The following is a 12,661-nucleotide window of genomic DNA, read 5'->3' on the forward strand; positions in this document are numbered from 1 at the left end:
AATCAATATTCTTCATTGTTATCTCCACACCCAAATATTTTACCTTAGAGGTAACTTCACAACCCGTTAGCCTCTGCAATTCCTTTTGCTTATTTACTTGCATATTTTTACATGTTTTTACATATTTTTACTTGCATATTTTTACATTCATTTTAATTAACTTATGTAACTGAATTGCATTTTAAATTGTTGTTTACATTGTATTTTATCCAAATCATGGTATTCCATGTCTGTGAGCCGCCCTGAGCCCGCCTTCGGCGGGGGAGGGCGGGATATAAAAATAAATTTACTTTACTTTACTATAGAAGTTTTGATTTTTCTTTATTAATACAAAGTCCAGCCAGTTCCCCATATTCTTGTATTTTAGCTAACAACAAAGGTGTGACTTGTATGGGATTTTCATTTATAAACATTATATCATCTGCAAATGCTCTATATTTGTAAATAAATTCTTTTACTTTTAATCCTTCTATTTCTTTATCTTCTTGGATTTGCATTAGTAAGATTTCAAGAGTCATTATAAACAACAATGGGGAAAGCGGACAGCCTTGTCTTGTACCTTTGCTAATTATCATGTCTTCTGTAAGATCTGCATTTATACATAGCCTTGCACGTTGTTCAGTATAAATTGCTTTTATCATCCTTATAAAGTTTTCCCCCAACTCCATTTTCTCCATTACTGCAAACATAAAGTCCCAATTTAAATTATCAAATGTTTCATCTGCAAAGAATAATGCTACTTCCTTTTCTGGATGTCTTTCATAATATTCCATAATATTTACAACAGTTCTAATATTGTCTCTTATTTGCCTTTTGGGGAGAAACCCCGCTTGATCTTCCTTTATAAAATGTGTCAAATGTTGTTTAAGCCGTTCTGCCAAGATTCTTGTGTATATTTTATAGTCATTATTTAATAGTGAGATTGGTCTATAATTTTTTACATTCATGACATCTCTTATCTTCCTTTGGAATCAATGAAATAACAGCTTCTTTCCAAGTATTTGGTATTTTCCCTTTTATTCTTATAATGTTCATCAATTTCTGAAGTTGTGGTATTAACTCCTCTTTGAAGGTATTAAAAAATTTAGCTGTATATCCATCTGGCCCAGGTGCTTTTCCATTTTTCATTGCATTAATTGCTGCTTCAATTTCTATTTTTTCAATTGGATCATTCAACACTTTTCCCATATTTTCTGTTAAGGGTGCTATTTTAATCTTTTGTAAATACTCTTCCATCTTTTGTTTCTTTATTTTAACACCCTTAAATAATTTGGCATAATACTTAAAGAATTCTCTTTTTATTCCTTCTTGATCTACCACCTCTCTTCCCTCCACCACAGTTTTATTAATAATTTTACCTTCTTTCTTTTTCTTCAGTTGCCAGGCCAAATATTTTCCAGGTTTATTTGCTCCCTCAAAAGATTTCTGCTGCAATCTTTTCAGATTCCATTCCAGTTCTTTATTTAATAAATGTCTCATTTCTGTTTGTAATATTATAATCTCCCTCATAATTTTCTTTTTCACTGGCCTTTTTCTCAGTTCCCCTTCTTTTTTCTTTATTTCATTTTGAATGTCCAGCATCTGTTTTTCTTTTGCCCTCTTGTCTTTATTATTCAATGTAATCAGTATTCCTCTCATTACTGCTTTATAAGCATCCCACACCGTCTGAAATTCTATATCTTCTTTATCGTTTATTTGGAAGAAAGCTTTAGTTTCATTTTCTAGAGATGTCACTGTTTCTTTATTCTGTAGTAAATCTTCATTCAATCTCCATCTTCTTGACTTTTTAGACAATTTTGTAATCCACATTATTGGGTTATGATCAGCCCCTATTGGTAAAATCTCTATTTTCCTTATTATAAGGCCTAAATCTTTAGTACCCCACAACATGTCAATTCTGGAAAAGGTTTTATGTCTTGCTGAAAAAAGGGTATAGTCCCACACTTCAGGATTAAATTTCCTCCATATATCCTCCAAATTTTCTTGTTTGACCAATTCGAAAAAAGACTTTGGCAATTTTCCTTCCTTATTATTTCCACACACACACACACACCCTCGACCTATCCAGTGTGTTCTTAATCATTCCATTAAAGTCCCCCATTATCAAAACTTGATCATATGTCACTTCATCAAATTGTTGTATAATGTCTTTAAAAAAAGCATCCTTTGCTCCATTTGGTGCATACAGTCCCAGTAACAACTTTTTTTTGCATTTAATATTATTTCTACCGCTATAAATCTTCCATCTTTATCTTTAACCACTAATTTCAGGTCAATTCTTGTTTAATATAAAAAATCACTCCCCTTTTCTTCTGTTCAGCCAATGAATGAAATTCTAGTCCCAATTGCTTATTCCATAAAAATTTGTAATCCTTTTGTTTGATATGTACTTCATGTAAACAAACTATATTACAATTTTGCTTTTTAATCCAATGAAACATTGCCTTTCTTTTTTGTGGTGAATTTAGTCCATTTACATTCCAAGATAATAATTTGTAATCCATCATGGTGCAAATTCTTTATGTTTTTCATAAAATCCACACAGTTCCTGTGTGCTTGTAATTGTAATCCTTTTTCCTTGTAGCTCAAAGCTCAAACCTTCAGGTATTATCCATCTATACCTCATTTCATTGTCCCGTAATTTTTCTGTCAATTTCTTATATGCTCTTCTGTCATTTATCACTTGTCTTGGCAACTCCTTCATAATTCTTACTCTGCTGCCTCCCACTATCAATGTCTTTTCAAAGTTTTTATTCATGATTTTTCCCACCATTTCTTTTGTCATATATCTTATAACCACATCTCTTCGTAGATTTTTTTTTTTTTGGCATATAAGGATTTCACTCTATACATATAGTCATACATGTTTCTAGTCCCTTCAGGATCTTCCTCCAAAAATTCTGCAATTATTCTTATTATATATTTTTTCAAATCAGTTTCTTCATCCTCAGGTACTCCTATCAGATGTATCTGGGTCTCCATCAATTTGCAGTCATGAATTGTCACTTTTTCTTGTATTTTTAACAAGGTGGAATCATGTACTTTCACTCTCCCTTCCACCTCTTGCACTTTTTTTGATGTCACCACAGTCTCATTTCTGAGATCCTCTATATCTTTTTTTAGCTCTTCAATATCTTTTCTGATTTCTTTTTTGGAAGCAGTTATCATCTCTTTCATCCCTTTCACTATTCTGGCTTCCATTGCATCTAATTGGTCCTGCATTTTCTCCAGTGAAGCAGTCTTTGCACGGGTTTGCTTGTGGTCTGACATGTAAAAACACCAAAAATTTTGACCTCACCAAATTAAATTTCAACTGTCAGATTTAAAAGAGTGAGGCTTGCTCTTTCCAATAAGCCTAATTTTGCTGTCCTCAGAGCCTCCTTGGCTCAGATATTAATTTTTAAAGTTTTTATTTTTTTCCAAAATGGCGGTCGCGACTTTCTGCTTCACTTTAAAAAAAATTTCCTTTTTCCTCTAGAGGCTTCTAAAATGGTTATTAACAGTAATGTCCAATAGTCTTTACCTTATAATTGTCACCTCTGTCGGCTCCACCAATTTTTAATGTCCCGAACACTTTAAAATTTTTATTTAAATTTTAGTCTCCTAGCAATGGTAATAGTCCTAGAGTAGGCTGGCTGCTTCAATGATTTCCCTTTTCCATCCGATACTTCCTGCTTTGCTTGCCACCAAATCCTGTTTTCACTGGTAGAGAGATCTCATGATACTTGACATATTTCCTGTGTTGGCTGTGGGAGCTGCAAATCTATGACAATGGGGCTTTTTCTCCAAAACTGCAAGTAGACAAAACAATACATTCCTTTCCACTTTTTAGCACTATCCTTTAAATTTACAAAGTCCAAATTTCGCCCCTTCTCCCCTTCTTCTTCCAAGCTTTCTAGATTTCAATTTCCCACCTTCTGGTTGTATTTTGTTTAACTTTAATTAGTCCCGGAATGAAAGATAGCAATCTGTATCTTTTCTGTAGTTATCCAGATGAACACCGGTCTTGTATAGCTTTAGATGTTTAGCAGTATCAAAGAAGATTAGGATCCTGTCGAGCTTATGTCAAATAAATGACTCTGGAAACTTCTGCAGATGATGAAAATGCAACTTGTCTCCAGAGACCCCTCAAAGCCTCAAAGGAGCCCCTCCCCCGGGACTCCCTTTTAGCCAAGGTAAATCTTCTCAAAGTTTCCTGTGCATATCTTGGACTGATCTCTGACTGAGAAAAGTAGGCAGTAGGCATTAGATTGCCTTCCACTACCCCGAACAGAAGTTCCAGCCTGCTCCCCTTCTGAGAAGCAGTTCAGCTTGGCATTTTCCAACCCCGGAAGTCGAAAGTTATACTCTTCTTTAGGGCTTTTTTTGTGGAAGGAACTCTGTTACATATTAGGCCACACCAGGGGTGGCCAAACTTGCATAATGTAAGAGGCACACAGAATAAATGTCAGATGTTTGAGAGCTGCAAGAGGTGAATGTCAGATATTTGAGAGGCGCAAGTCGAAAGGAAAGCAAATAGATGGGGAGGGAGGAAGAGGTAGAACGAAAGCAATTTTAACTTTAAATGCATTCTCCAAGCCGCCAGCTGGCTTGGCTTGGAGAAGTGATTTAAAGAGACAAACGCCTTTTCCAAGCTGCCAACAGGGTGTGGGGGCTTCTAGAGCCACACGATATGTGTGAAGAGTCACATGTGGCTCCTAAGCCACAGTTTGGCCACCCCTGGGCCACACCCTCCTGATGTAGCCAATCCTCCAAGAGCTTACAGGGCCTACTGTAAGCACCAGGAGGACTGGCTACATCAGGGGTATGTGGCCTAATATGCAAAGGAGTTCCTGCTACAAAAAAAAAGCCATGCTTTTCTATTTTGTATGGAAATTTGGTTTTAGGCTTTAATGTACCTCAACACTCTTGGTTGTCTGGATAAGCAATTTGACTGCCTCTAGAATTCAGTACCCTGACCTGGAGGGCCCAGGCTAGCCTGATCTTGTCAGATCTCAGAAGCTAAGCATGTTCAGCTCTGGTTAGAACTGCCAGACCTCCCAGTGGAGGTGGGCATTCCATGCTTCCAGGCCCCATCGCCCACCACCAATCAGCTGGCCAGCAGGGTGAACTTAAAGAAGAGGGAGGCTGAGGCTATGTTCAGCAACATGTCTATGTCACTGTCTGCATGACCTGGAAGTGACATCATCATGTCAGGGATGTTGGGCAACACTCTGGTATTTGGGCAAACACTCTGTGGTAGAAGCCAAATTTACCATAAAGCTTTCCCCTCGATACCAGAGTAGCACTCTGATGTCCACGACATGATGATGTCAAGTAAAAATTGACACAGACTTGTCATTGCACATTGGTTGGGCCTCTCTCCTGCTCCCAGGAAGTCCTCCCCATCCCTCCCCCGGCTTCCAGGAGGGACGTGGCAACCCTAGCTCTGGTTACTACTTGGGTGGGAGAGCACCAAGGAAGTCCTGAGGCAGGCCATGGCAAACCACCTCCATTCACCCTCCAGGGTCACCTCAAGTAGGCTGCAGATTGACAGCACCTTCCACCACCACCAGAATTTCATGACTGTCAGTTTGTACACGTTGATCAGAACACTAAGGAAAGGTGATGTCTCACTGAGAAATTGGGTAGAACGTGACATCCACATGAGTTCCCAGTGTCTCCAGGAGTTATGCTGATTTATTGAGGGGATTCATATCTACAAAAATGTACTCCAGGCAACTAGATACATGAAATACATGAAACCATAAAACCACAGCATTCAAACAGATAATACGTCTAACAGCAGAAGATAACGTATCATCAAGAAGTATTCAGAAACTCAAAGCACCAGAAGGAGGACATAAAAGTGATGTAAAACAGAACATAAAGCATTTCAGATACACAACACTCACTAGCTTCAGTGTAAAAAATCTGTTGAAATCACTGCATGGCAGCAGTGTGAATAGGGGGGAAAAGGGAAAACATTTTCCTTTTGATAGCAGCAGTATAAAATCAATCAGCAGCATGATATCTATATAAGTTTCAAAGATCTCAATACACTTTTTGGCCATAATCACAAACATTGAAGGCCATTAAAAAAAAGATACATGTTAAGATTTTTTTTCACAAAACCATCAAAGGAAAGAGACTCCTGTACCTTGACCAGGAACGAATGCCAGACCTTGAGGGTAGGGTTGCCAACTCTGGGTTGGGAAATTCCTGGAGATTTGGAGGTGGGGCCTGGGGAGGGGAGAGAGCTCTACAGGGTACTATGCCATGCCATAGAGTCCCCCCCCCCCCAACAAAGCAGCCCTTTTCTCCAGTTGAACTGATCTCTGTTGTCTGGAGATTGCTTGTAATCCCAGGAGATTTCGGGCCTCACCTGGGTGTTGGCTACCCTAGGCCTGGGAGACTTGATGCCACCTGACTGGCATGATTTAACTAGGCCTGGATACTTGCTCCTGTTCAGCAGCAGCCTCCCTATGAGAGCCAGCATGACTTAGCAGGTGCCAATTCCAGGTTGGGGGATTCCTGGAGGTTTGAGGGGCAGAACCTGGAGAGGATAGGGCTTGAGGAACGGTGGGACCTCAGACAGGTACAATGCCATAGACTTCACCCTCCAAATGAACCATTTCCTCCTGTGGAACCACTGTTGCCAATCTCCAGATGAGGACTGAAGATCACTCAAAATTACACAACTGCTCTCCAGATGGCAGAGATCATAGAATCATTGAGTTGGAAGGGACCTCTAAGGTCATCTAGTCCAACCCCCTGCACGATGCAGGAAACTCACAAACAACTCCCCCTAAATTCACAGGATCTTCATTGCTGTCAGATGGCCATCTAGCCTCTGTTTAAAAACCTCCAAGGAAGGAGAGCCCACCACCTCCTTAGAAAGCCTGTTCCACTGAGGAATCGCTCTAATGGTCAGGCAGTTCTTTCTGATGTTGAGCCGGAAACTCTTTTGATTTAATTTCAACCCATTGGTTCTGGTCCTACCTTCTGGGGCCACAGAAAACAATTCCACCCCATCTTCTATATGACAGCCCTTCAAGTACTTGAAGATGGTGATCATATCACCTCTCAGCCGCCTCCTCTCCAGGCTAAACATGCCCAGCTCCTTCAACCTTTCCTCATAGGACTTGGTCTCCAGACCCCTCACCATCTTCGTCGCCCTCCTCTGGACCCATTCCAGCTTGTCTATATCCTTCTTAAATTGTGGTGCCCAAAACTGAACACAATACTCCAGGTGAGGCCTTACCAGAGCAGAGTAAAGCGATACCATCACATCACGTGATCTGGACACTATACTTCTGATGATACAGCCCAGAATTGCATTTGCCTTTTTAGCCACCGCATCACACTGTTGATTCATGTTCAGTGTGTGATTCACTAAGACTCCTAGATCTTTTTCGCACATACTACTGCTAGGACAATTCTCCCCCATCCTGTAGTTATGCATTGGATTCTTCCTACCTAAATGCAGAACTTTACATTTATCTCTGTTAAAATTCATTTTATTGGTTTTAGCCCAGTTTTCCAGCCTGTCAAGGCCATCCTGTATCCTGTTTCTGTCTTCTTCTTTGTTTTCAACCCCTCCAAATTTAGTATCATCTGCAAATTTAATAAGCATTCCCTCTATTCCTTAATCCAAATCATTGATAAAGATGTTGAACAAAACAGGTCCCAGGACAGATCCCTGAGACGCACCACTTGTCACTCCTCTCCAAGAGGATGAGGAACCATTCACAAGCATTCTTTGGGTGTGATCTGTCAACCAGTTACAGATCCACTTAACAGTAACAGGATCCAAACCACATTTTACCAACTTGTCAACAAGGATAGTATGTGGAACTTTATCAAAAGCCTTACTGAAATCGAGATAAACGATGTCTACAGCATTCAGCTCCTTTTGAGGTGGGGGTAGTGAATGCCTTCACTTGGGTGGGTGGGAAGACAGGGAGGGTGGGGGGCACTAGTCCAGAGGCTCTATCTAGAGCCTGTTGTATTTTTCCTCACAACGGGCTTTATTCCTAGTTAAGAATAACTTACTGAACAAACCCTTGTGATGGCAGCAATGAAAGGGTGCCCATGTGCTGCCATTTTGTATTTAAACAACAAGCAAAAAAAAAAACTACAGGCTGGGTTGAAGTCATGTGACTTCAGTGTTCCTTTGGTTAAAAATACACCAGAGAAACATAATTGTCCTATAATGTGTTATCGTGCTGAACAGTTCAACATGAACTTCACCATCTGCAGCCTTTTCAAGAGGCAGGCGGTGAGTTACATGATGGTGCTTTTGAGTTCGTGTGCAAGCAGTCGACTGAAGATGCATCTACCTCGCCTTCCCGCCCCTAGAAGGAAACAGGATACAACATGGAAACTGGCCCTGGCACTATGCCTCTCTGTACACTACCCAGTGTTTTAAAAGGTATCCCCCCCAAAAAAAATTAAATATGTGTAGAGTTTAGGGTTGCCAAGTCCAATTCAAGAAATATCTGGGAACTTTGGGGGTGGAGCCAGGAGACTTTGGGGATGGAGCCAGGAGACATTGAGGCAGAGCCAGGAGCAAGGCTGTGATAAGCAGAATTGAACTCCAAGGGAGTTCTGGCCATCACATTTAAAGGGACAGCAGACCTTTTAAAATGCCTTCCTTCCATAGAAAATAATGAAGGATAGGGGCACTTTCTTTTGGGGCTCGTAGAATTGGACCCCCTGGTCCAATCCTTTTGAAACTTGGGGAGTATTTTGGGGAGAGGCACTAGATGCTATACTGAAAATTTGGCGCCTCTACCTCAAAAAACAGCCCCCCCAGAGCCCCCGATACCCGCAGATCAATTCCCCATCATTCCCTATGGGAATTGTTCATGGAGGTGCATGATGGCTGTGGGGGAGGGGCTTCCCCCGCCGGCCAGCTGGCTGGGGGAGGGGGGAAGCCTGTAAAACCGGGGGATCCCCCGCTGGGACCTGGGGATTGGGAAGCCTAGTAGAGTTGAACGGGGCCAGATACCAGAAAATCACAGTCATCCCGGTCAGTCTGTTAAGGGTCCACAGGGGTCCACAGCCATTTTGAAACTTTGGAATTTTGAAACAGGGTTGTGGGTACAATCGCAAAATGCCTACCACAAGACCACAGGATGTCAGGAAACGAGGTTATGCATAGTTCTAACAATAACAATTCAGCATTTCGGGCAAAAGCTCCATTTAGCAGGATGCCCTTTAATCTGCAGAGCCAACTGGAAGTCCTGCTGAGCAAGTGTCCCTCCTGGCCCCACCCACTTTCTTAACAGGAAAGGTGCTGGTGGGTGCCATGGCGCCCACAGGCACCACATAGGGAACCTCGGGTCTAGGAGGACCAGGTGTCCTTGCACCATCCACTGTCACTGCCCAGTGTAGCAGCCGCATGGGGGGGGGGGCAGAAGTGTCATGGTAGAGGCATGATGTCACTTCCAGTCACATGACGTTTTACAGTGGGATTCTGGGGATTGCTAGAGTATCATTGTGATGTCATGGAATGATGTCACATGGTGCATAGCCCTGCCCCCAAAGGCTCCTGAGGGGGTTCGCCCTTGACTGGCAGCCATAGTCGGGACTCTTGTGGGGGAGAGTAGGCTTTGCTTCTCAGCTCAGACGCTGCCTCTCAGCCATTTTGAAACAGGGTCCTGGGAGGCATTTGCATTCTCCTTGCGAACTCTACTAGCAGTGTAGCCCCTCCAGTAGGAGGGCTTCAGAGTGCCATTTCAGGTTGAGGGACTGGGCCTGTGGAGCCAGGTCATCTTCTAGGGTTGACAACCTCCAGGTTGAGCTTGGAGATCTCCCAGAATTACAGCTGATCTCTAAGCTGATCGCCAAGGATCCCTGAAGAGTGGACTCCTTGGTATTATACCCTACTGAGATCTCTCCCCAAATTCCACTCTTCCCAGGCTCCACCCCCAATCTCCAGGAATTTCCCACCCCAACCCTACAATCTTCTGCTGGGCTCAGTGACTCCTTCTGCTACCAGCGGTACCTCCACGTTTATCAGATTGCACCCAGAAACAGGAAGCACGGCTCAGCGCTTCTCCCAGACTTACCAGCTGTGCCCCTCTTCCCCGATTAGGCTCCACCCCAACTCACAAGGCGCCTCTCCCCATCCTGTGAGTCACCACCTGGCAATTCTGTATGATGCACGGTCAGATATTTAAGCTTGTGCCATGTGGAAATGCTACTCTTTTGTTTTCACGATAGCAGAGACATGAATAAACTGAGAGTGTGACCAGGAACTGCCATCTGGTAGTGTTCTGTACGTGCGGAAAATGTTCTCCCACACTTTCAGAGCTGACTCGAGTTGAAAAGTGCTGATGCTAATTGGGTATTAAGGGTAGGCATGAGACGAAACAGCAAGGGGCCTGTTCTCGCATCCTTCGGGAGCTGTTGAAACACTGGAGAGTCAGTGGTGTTTACCTCAGGCTCGGTATCCAAAGACTGCACACAAGCTCCACGTGAGCGAAAGATGAAGATGTAAGAAGAGTCCTGCTGGATCAGACCTGTGGCCCATTTAGTCCAACATCCAGTTTCAGAACCAGTTACTTAAGGGGGGAGCAGTCAATGGGGCATGGAGGCTGAGGCCTTCCCCTTACGTTGCCACCTAGCAATGGTCCTCTCCCCCTTGAATCTATCTCATCCCCTTTCAAAGCTGCCTGTGACCATCACTACATCCTCTGGCAGAGGATTCCACATTTTTAATAACACAGTGTGTAAAGAAGAATTTCCTTTTGTCCGTCCTGTCACTACAGATTATCAGCTTCATTGGATGCCCTCAAGTTCTAGTATTTTGGGCGAGGGAGAAAGAATTTTCTCTGTCCACTCTCTCTATACTGTACATACTTTTATAAACTTCTGTCATGTCCCCCCTTAAGTGTCTCTTTTCTAACCTGAAATGTTCCAGGCTCTCCAGCTTTTCCTCATAAGAAAGTATCTCCAACCCCTTGATCTTCTTGGCTGCCCTTCTCTGTACTTTTTTTCGGCTCTGCAATGACTGATATCATCAAACAGTCAGTCCTGGAACATTTAGAAAAGATGAGTTTCTTAAGAACAAGTCATGTCAGACTAACCTGATCTCTTTTTTTTGAGAAAGTGACTACCTTGCTGGATCAGGGGAATGATGTAGACATTGTTTATCTTGATTTCAGAAAGGCTTTTGATAAGGTTCCACATACTGGCCTTGTTGACAAGGTGGTAAAATGCGGTTTGGATCCTGTTACCGGTGTGAACTGGTTGACAGATCACACCCAAAGAGTGCTTGTGATTGGTTCCTCATCCTCTTGGAGAGGAGTGACAAGTGGAGTGGAGTGCCTCAAGGATCTGTCCTGGGACCTGTTTCGTTCAACATCTTTATCAATGATTTGGATGAAGGAATAGAGGGAATGCTTTCACGGCAGAGTGAAGATTTGAATCTGGTTCTTCCAGATCCTAGTTCAACATTCTAACCCACTACACCACACTGGCTCCCACTATTAACGAGAATTAAATTGAATTGTGAACCAGTCTTCTTCAGCTGTTGCATGATCAGCATTTTGTCTGAAGTCAAGGTATTTGTGCTCTGAATATAAATGACCATCAGAGAATGCATCTTGGAGGATGCTCCTTGAAGGGTCAACCTGTGAGGATCCTGTTGGTGCCCGGCATTCTTTGAATCTTAAGACCAGGAATCCTCTTTGTCCCAGCGCACCTCAGCTGTTCCTTCCCCGTTCCAGCTGAATGATGCCATCTGGGTGTTGGCCAGGGGCAGGCATAGAGAGCAGGTGCTCTAGAGAAGCGTGGCTGGAACAGTCTGATTTATAAACCTGTCATCCAAACGCAGCTTCTTAATTCAGTTCTGGACATTCAGGTTTGCGTGTCTCTCCTGTCCTCCTAACCTCCATGGGCTGAAAGACATCACAGATAAAACTTTTCCGCAGCCCGCCATCACTGAAATATTTGCAGTCCTGACTTCTGCACCGGCAAATCCCCCAAGCAAAAGGTCAGGCTGCTTTTCAAGTGGGAAGTATTTCTAATTTTAAGAAATCAGCTTGGAACCGTCCGTTTTAAATGAACTCGGCAACAACGCTTTTAGTCTATATCAAATTAGAATAATGGTCAGGGAAGTCATTTCGGAATGACAGGGAGACGTGACGATCTCATTGCTCTTATTGGGGGAGCCAAAGCGAGTGAGTCATCCTACCCAGGAGGGATTTTGGTCAGAGAAAGCTGTTCTGATTTCTGAACGTGATGGCGGAGGTCTCATTGCCTTGTTTATCACCCCCGGTGGCCTTTCCTCTCCCAGCTGTCATCTGGCTAGGGCCATGAATCTCTCACTTCAGAACTATGATTCATCCACACCCAAACAGAGACGCCAGCTATGCCAGGGAAGGTATACTGCAGGGGGTCCCCAACGTCGTGCCTGGGGGCACGAGAGCACCAGCTGACCTCATTCCTGGTACCCGCTGACTGATTTTAGAAAACAGGTGGGGCCACGAGTGGCTCTTGCCCAGCAGTGCTTCTCTTTGGCCACGGGAGAGCTGATTGGCTGTTAAAATAATGTTTGAAATGTTTTAAAAATGTTTCTACCGCTGGTGCTGCTGCTACCATGGTGTTGTTGTTATTCTGTCTCTCACTCCTCTTCCCTAGTATGTTTTTAAATTACCTCTCTACTCCCCTG

The 12,661-nt window shown here is 42.9% G+C and overlaps 1 protein-coding gene across 1 annotated transcript in view; it reads left to right on the plus strand.

Moving 5' to 3' along the window:
• The window catches only part of TRPC5 (transient receptor potential cation channel subfamily C member 5), a 222,750-nt gene that overhangs the window by 103,340 nt on the left and 106,749 nt on the right, over positions 1 to 12,661 (plus strand).

This window comes from Heteronotia binoei, chromosome 11, assembly GCF_032191835.1.
Source record: "Heteronotia binoei isolate CCM8104 ecotype False Entrance Well chromosome 11, APGP_CSIRO_Hbin_v1, whole genome shotgun sequence".
Classification (NCBI taxonomy): Eukaryota; Metazoa; Chordata; class Lepidosauria; order Squamata; family Gekkonidae; genus Heteronotia; species Heteronotia binoei.